The sequence below is a fragment of the Chrysochloris asiatica genome, unplaced genomic scaffold (assembly GCF_000296735.1).
Source record: "Chrysochloris asiatica unplaced genomic scaffold, ChrAsi1.0 scaffold00327, whole genome shotgun sequence".
In the NCBI taxonomy this organism is placed as follows: Eukaryota; Metazoa; Chordata; class Mammalia; order Afrosoricida; family Chrysochloridae; genus Chrysochloris; species Chrysochloris asiatica.
This window is the reverse complement of record NW_006408845.1, coordinates 112994-119427: the sequence shown is the minus strand read 5'-3', so window position 1 is coordinate 119427 and position 6434 is coordinate 112994. Positions and strand designations below refer to the sequence as shown.

The 6434-nt window shown below is 37.8% G+C and overlaps 1 pseudogene; it reads left to right on the top strand.

The window, feature by feature from the left end:
* Positions 1 to 1122: 1122 nt before the first annotated feature.
* LOC102836430 lies at positions 1123 to 2487 on the top strand (annotated as a pseudogene).
* Positions 2488 to 6434: the final 3947 nt, after the last annotated feature.

Sequence of the window (6434 nt, the reverse complement as noted above, 5' to 3'; positions counted from 1 at the left end):
TAAAATGAGATTCTTGTCAGTTTCAATTGATCTCTATTTATCATAATGTTTATTGTTCCATTTGAAAGGATTTTTGGTTATTTATATTAGGTGTAATCCACACTGATGGCTATAGTCTTTGATCTTCATCAAGTCTCCTTTGCTTTACTCAAGCAACATTGTGTTAATGACATTATCTTAAATCAGTGAACCATCATCTCTTCCTGATGACACATTCTTCTTCATGTAATCCAGCTTCTTAAATTATGTGCTTAGCATACAGATACAATAAGTATGGTGAAAGGATACACCTCTGACGCATACATACCTTTCCTGATTAAACCATGCAGTATCCCATATTCTATTTAAAGGACTGCCTCTTGGTCTATGTACAGGTTCCTCATGAACACAACTAAGTGTTCTGGAATTCCTTTTCCTCCAAAAATCCATTTATTATGATCCACACAGTTGCATGCCTTTGCGTGGTCAATACAACACAAGTACACATCTTTCTGGTATTCTCTGCTTTCAGCCAATAATGTCAACAATGACATTCTTCCTTCCATGTCCTCTTTTGAATTTCTTACCGCTCACTGTTTATGTACTGCTTTAACTATTTTTGAATTATCTTCAGAAAAATAGTACTCACATATATAAGATCTTATTTAATTATTTCATTTGGGCCACCTTTTCTTTTTAGAATTACCACAAGTTTGAATCTCTTCCAGGCAGTTGTCCTCCAAATTTCTTGGCATAGTGTGTGCCTTCTAGCACTGCATCAGTTTGTGGAAACATTCCAATTACTCTTCCATCAATTCCTTGACTTTTCCTATTGCTTTGAATGCAGTTCAATGCTGTTAATAGGTACTCAAAAGAAAAGTTTTTATTCATTTGTTAAGAAATACTCAAAGTAAATGCATAGTTTTTGGAATAAAACTAAACACCTTAAGAACCAATTTTAAAAGCTTTTTGATAATTATATCTTTATGTGACTATGGTTAATTTTATGTGTGCTCAATAAAGATGAGATGAATGAATGAGTGTGCGGACACAATTGCATTGGGTTTCCTTGCCATCCGCCCTGTTGTGTAGCCAAACCTGTTCCTCTCCTGCTCAGCAGTGCAGGTTGAATTGACCAAAGCAATGGTTATGAAGAAGACTAGTCCCCTGCTGGTAAGACAGGAATTTTTGAGACAGTACTATACACTGCTGAACCAGGACCCAGACATGCTACATAGATTTTGTGGTTAGAACTCTTCTTATGTCCTTGGAGGATTGGATTCAAATGGAAAAACAGCAGATGCAGTCTATGGACAAAAAGAAATTCACAAGAAAGTGATGTCACAAAACTTTACCAACTGCCACACTAAGATTCGCCATGTTGATACTCTTGCTACTCTAAAGGATGGTGTGGTGGTCCAGGTGATGGGATTGCTCTCTAATAACAACCAAGCCTTGCGAAGATTTATGCAGACATTTGTCCTTGCTCCTGAGGGCTCTGTTGCAAATAAGTTCTATGTTCATAATGATATCTTCAGATACCAAGATGAAGTCTTTGGTGGCTTTGTCACTGAGCCTCAGGAGAAATCTGAGGAAGAAGTAGAGGTGCCTGAAGAAAGACAGCAGACACCAGAGGTGGTACCCGATGATGCTGGAACTTTCTATGATCCGACTGTCAGCAATGACTTAGAAGAACGTTTAGAGGAACCTGTTGCAGAACCAGAGCCTGATCCAGAGCCAGAACCAGAACAAGAACCTGTATCTGAAATCCAAGAGGAGAAGTTGGAGCCAGTATTAGAAGACAGTGCTCCCGAGGAGACTCAGCAGAGGGCTTCTCCAGCACCTGCAGACATAGCTCAGACAGCACAGGAAGACTTGAGGACATTGTCTTGGGCATCTGTGACTAGTAAGAATCTTCCTCCCAGTGGAGCTGTTCCAGTTACTGGGATCTCACCTCATGTTGTTAAAGTTCCTACTTCACAGCCCCCATCCAGAGTGTAAGCCTGAAGCTTGGATTCCACCACAGAGACCTCAGAGGTATCAAAAACTGCGAGAACAATGAATCACTATTCCTCCACAGAGGGGCCCTAGACCAATGCGTGAGGCTAGTGAGCAAGGTGATGTTGAACCTCAAAGAACTGTGAGACACCCTGACAGTCACCAACTCTTCATTGGCAACCTGCTTCATGAAGTAGATAAATCAGAGCTTAAAGACTTCTTCCAAAACTACGGGAATGTGGTGGAGCTGTGCATTAACAGTGGTGGAAAATGACCCAATTTTGTTTTTTTTTGTGTTTGATGACTCTGAACCTGTTCAGAAAGTTCTTAGTAACAGGCCTATCATGTTCAGAGGTGAAGTCAATTTGAATGTAGAAGAGAAAAAGACGAGCCACCAGGGAAGGGGACCATTGAGTTAACCACCTGCGGGGACCTGGAGGTCCTCTTTGTGGAGGCATGATGCAGAAACCAGGATTTGGAGTGGGGAGAGGCGTTGCTCCAAGGCAGTGAATCCCTCTTCACTGGTCATCACACAGCAGTACAAACCCTAGTTCCTGCCGAAGAGTGAATTTCTTTAACCAGACTTTGGTATCTTGGATTATGAACCTAACCTGTTATAAACTGCTTACGTTTGTACACTTTTACTCCTATTTTTTTTTAATGGTGTGTGCGCCTCACTCTCCTTCTCCTGATCTTTTAGTCCTTCACTTCCAATTTTTTGGAATGGTATTTTAGGAAAAATGGATTTTTAAAGAAGAAAAAAAAAAAGACTTAATTTCTTTGATTATACAGACTGGATTTTTCTTTTTAAATAGCCATTTCCCCAAAGGAATGTGTCTTGCTTATTACTGACATTTGGTATGTTTCATTCATTGGAATATTTCTTACTTATTTTCTCTGTGTTTCAAAAGCCTATAAGAAAAACAGGATTGGATAAAACATTTTAAAAGCAAGAAAAACTGAAATTATTTATTCTTTTGAGAGCCATCTTCTGGTGTGGAGAAATTGGCACTGGAAATATTGACAATTTTAAATGGAAGGAAAGAGTGTGAGAGCTTTGTTCTTTTGCTGTCACATAACAATGTCAAACCCTACTTTTTTTTTAACCACTGACATTTAAATTGTGCGATAAGTTTTAAGTGTCTATATTACAACTGATATGCTTTTCTCTTTAACTGTTAAATTTTTTTGAAGTGGAGTTTTTCTGTGTTTAATTTGTATTTGTAAAAAACCCAAAACAGAAAAATCCCCCAAATCTGAATAACAACAGCAACAAAGCAAAACTGTTGTGCCTTATCTTTGGTTCCACTTATGGTAATTGTGTAAAGAAAATATTAAAAACAAAAACAACCCCAGATTTGTTTTATCAGGATCAGAGTATTTGGGGAATTTCCGAATCCCTCTCTTACCTTCTCTGTCTTTTGTTAACATTTGTTATGCCATACTCTGAAACCCGGTCTCAAACTGGAATGCCTTTGAGGACAGATCCTTCCATAAAGGTCCTTTGACCCAAATATTCCAGCATTTGTGTTGTTTAATTCAGTATATAATCAGATTCCTAATCATAGCCCATAAGAAGGAATGTGACATTAATTGGACTTTGCTGATGTGCTGCAGTAACTGCTAGTTTTTGTTTTTCTTCTTTAAATGATAGGAATGTGATGGGTTCCCTCTTTTGTTATGGTTCTCTATTGATGGGCATGCAGTGGGTATTTCTTGAAATGGTCAATGTTTATTACAATGTTTCTGGAAGAAAAAAAAAAGATGAATGAATGAATAAAGGAAAACTTAAAAATGATTATAAGAATAACCTTTATCCATTTATAATTCTTTTCAAGGAGAGATGATGTTCATGATGTAAATTTCCTTTGATTTAGATTTTCCCAATTTTTCATTCTTTTTACCTTTTGTACCACTTTAGAGACTTATTTTTATTGATCATGTAATTTACTTTTTATAAAATAAAATAAACGTTGTTGTTGTTGTTAAGTGCCGTCGAGTCGGTTCCGACCCATAGCGACCCTGTACAGGTTTTCCGAGGGTGTAAATCTTTACGGGAGTAGAAAGCTTCATCTTTCTCCGCGGAGCAACTGCTAGTTTCGAACCACTGACCTTAAGGTTCGCAGCCCGATTCGTAACATAGAACATTTAAATTGTGTTATTAGATGCCACATATTTTCTCCAGTAGATGCAGGATGCCTTTGTCAAGAAACAAAAAAAGTAGATGCCTTCACTTTTAAATTCATGTTATTTTGTCTTATTTTGATTTGGGTGAGCATTTGTAGAAAAAAAGGCTAAGTTGTATTGATTTCAGATCACTCTCAGGAAATGAAAATTATGTTAAGTCCCCCCTGCCTATAGTCTTCCCTCTGGAGTAATTATACTTGAGAATAAGTCTTGCTAATGGAAGGCCACTTAATTTAATAGCTGTAGAATATATCTGAGGAGAGCAATTTGGCAACTGTGAAAAATAAAGTGGGATCTTACTTGTCAGGCTGATAATTAAAACAATATAGATAATAACCTAAGCTACTGTTTTAGGAGATATGAGGGTAAGGATGGACTTTTGTAAATCACTGATTGGCGAAGTATTGGAGGCATAATCACAGCAAAGGAATTGTGGAGAGTTGACTTCTTTACAAATTGTTGTCTTGTATGTGTCTTTTTTGATTTTGCTTTTCAAACCTATCAAAAGAATTTTCCTGTTGTTGCTATTAAATTCCAGAACTGACATCTACCTTATATACTATCAAATTTAAGTCTATCTGCATTGTATTCATGATGCCTAAATCTGAGATTGACACAACGTATGTTTGGCCCTGTAGGACAAAGCTGTGAATAGTAAGGTCGGCTTGAACAGCAGGCTTCAAACTCACCAGCCACTCCTTGGCAACATTATCTAGGATCTCTCTGAGTCAGAATCAACAGCACTTAGCAACAGCATTGAGTTTTTTTCTGAATACTTTAAAGGGGATGCAGGATGAATGAATTATTAAAAGATAAAACCTAACTTGCTGCCATAGCGATGATTCAGAACCATAGCCACCCTATAATACAGGGTAGACTGACACATCTTTCTTCCACAGAGTGACTGGTGGGTTTGAATTGCTGATCTTTTTGCTTACCAACAGACTGCTTTAACCACTGTGTCACCAGGTATCCTCAAATATAAGAGGTGAAAATGCATGGTTAGTTTATCACATGCAGATGTAGAAAGTTTCTCAGAAGAGATGACATGAGAAAAGCACACTACAGAGAAGGATCAAGCTGTGTGGGCACCTTAGGGAGGAGAGCAACAGGAGCAGCAAAATTTACAAGTGTACAAAGCAGCCTGAAGGACAAGCTTGAGAAAGGCCCAGAAGACAAAGGAGCAAATGGTATTTTAGGTTAGGTTGCCAAGGTCCAGGTGAGAAAGACTCTTGTAGCCTTTTGTAAAACCCTTTGGGTTTTACTTTATATGAAATGTGAGGCCATTAAAGGGTTTTCTGCAAAAGAATGATGTGGTTAATTTTATGTTTTCAAGAAACACTGTTGTATGAGGAATCAGTATAGGAGAGCCAGAGACGATGCAAAGCTGCTAGTCTGGAAATACCAAGAGGTTCATTTCAGGAGTGGTGGAGGAGGTATTTTGAATATCTTTGATTAGAAAGAATTTGCTGATACTGTTGTGTGTGAAAGTCAGACAGGATTCAAGGAAGGCTACAGGTTTGGGGCAGTGAACATAAGGAGACTGATGACACTTTACAAAGCTGCGGACCTATGAAGGAAAGGGCAAGTTGTGACTAAGGGTGGAAAGTCAAGAGTGCTGTCAGTATCTTATGTTTGCATGAACATATTAAGTTTGGAGAAGTTGTAGGTACATAGAGATAAGAATGGGTCTGGAACACACAGGTGAGTTAGTGATTACTGGAGAGTCATTAGTGGAAATGGTTGAGACCCACTGAGTGCTCAGTAAAAACTCAGGCGTAGGGTAGTATAAAGTAATTCTTTGAGTTTTGCATTATCTACCATGTGTAGTTTTAAACTTGAATAATTTAAAATATTTCTTAAACTGAAATTTGACTTATCTAAGCATATCCTCATTAACTGTTATTTCTATGTGTTCATTTTTCTCTCCAGTTTTAAGCTCTGAAATGTTGCAGCATGTATAGTATGCTTTTCTTTTATTTTCTACTTTCTTCTGGATAAATATATACTTTTTAATAACTAAGGAGCTCTGGTGGTATAGTGGATTACACGTTGAGTTGCTAACCACAAGGTCAGTAGTTCAAATCTGCCAGCCATTCCACAGGAGAAAGATGAGGCTTTCTTCTCCCGTAAAGATTTACAGCCTCAGAAACACTGTACAGGATTGTTATGAGTTTGATCTGAGTTTCAATGGCACACAATAACAAATATTTACAGCCTCAGAGACCTTATACAGGGTCATTATGAGTCAGAACCAACTGCAAGGTACA